Genomic DNA, 1,047 nt, shown 5'->3' on the forward strand with positions numbered 1-1,047 from the left:
GCCAGCACAAAAACAACAAAAACGGTTGCGAAAAAACAGGAAAGTGCAAATGGGAAGGAAACTGCAAACCTAAAGATGGAGAAGGAGAGACAAACACAGAAGGAACAGGGGAGTCAACTTCAAAATGCACAGGCCTCGATACCGAAGATATATGTGAGGTTTTCCAAGGAAAGACTCATCCAGGCAAGAAATCTGTTTGTGGATAGATTGAAGACAAATACAAAGATTACAGTTTCCTCATTAATAAGAAATTAGCTCTCATGGCTGCTGCTTTAGTGGCCTTGCTTTTTTAAAAAAGTTTCTCTCTTTTTTACTTGCTGAAATTTTGATATATTTAAATGCTTTTGTAAAACCTTCGAAATATTAGAAAACATGAAATGTTTGTATGACTAACCTATTGGTGTATATAGCATTGTTTATATGAAATAATGAGTGATACTCTTATTTTGTTTAATTTAGCTGTTTTAATGGATGTTACATCGCGTTACCATAGTGACAGTAATAGTAAGAATAATAATGATAATAATAGCAGAGTGTTGTATGTGTGCATATACAAATATTATAATGAGAGTAATAGAAAAGGCTGCAAGGGCGCTATAATACAAGCATTTAAAACAATGGTAATTGTGTAATATGAGTAATTTGTAAGTGGAAAAGTGACTATGAGAACGATGAAAGTAGATTTAATATGTGCAGTTTCAAATACACACATGACAATTTACACAATCATAAACAAGGAAATAATGGAAAGAAAAATGAGGAAGAGAGAGTGCAGTGTACAGGCTAAATAAAGTTGCTGCGTTAACCGCAGAGAATCTAATAGAAGCAGAAAACGGTAAAGAAGGGAAAATACTGGATTGGGTAACGAAACATGTGGCACCTCGTCGCGCAATAAGAGTGATACAGGAGCCATTTATGCCCAGTATTTCAGCCAAAAGTAAATAGATACTGCTGCGGAGGTGGCGATGGAAACTGTGGTCTTCTTCTGGTGGAAGATCCTACTCTCCATCTGTATAAACACACAACAAGCAGAGGAAGTAGAAAAAG

This window comes from Trypanosoma equiperdum (genome assembly GCF_001457755.1).
Source record: "Trypanosoma equiperdum strain OVI genome assembly, contig: ctg_910, whole genome shotgun sequence".
Lineage (NCBI taxonomy): Eukaryota > Euglenozoa > Kinetoplastea > Trypanosomatida > Trypanosomatidae > Trypanosoma > Trypanosoma equiperdum.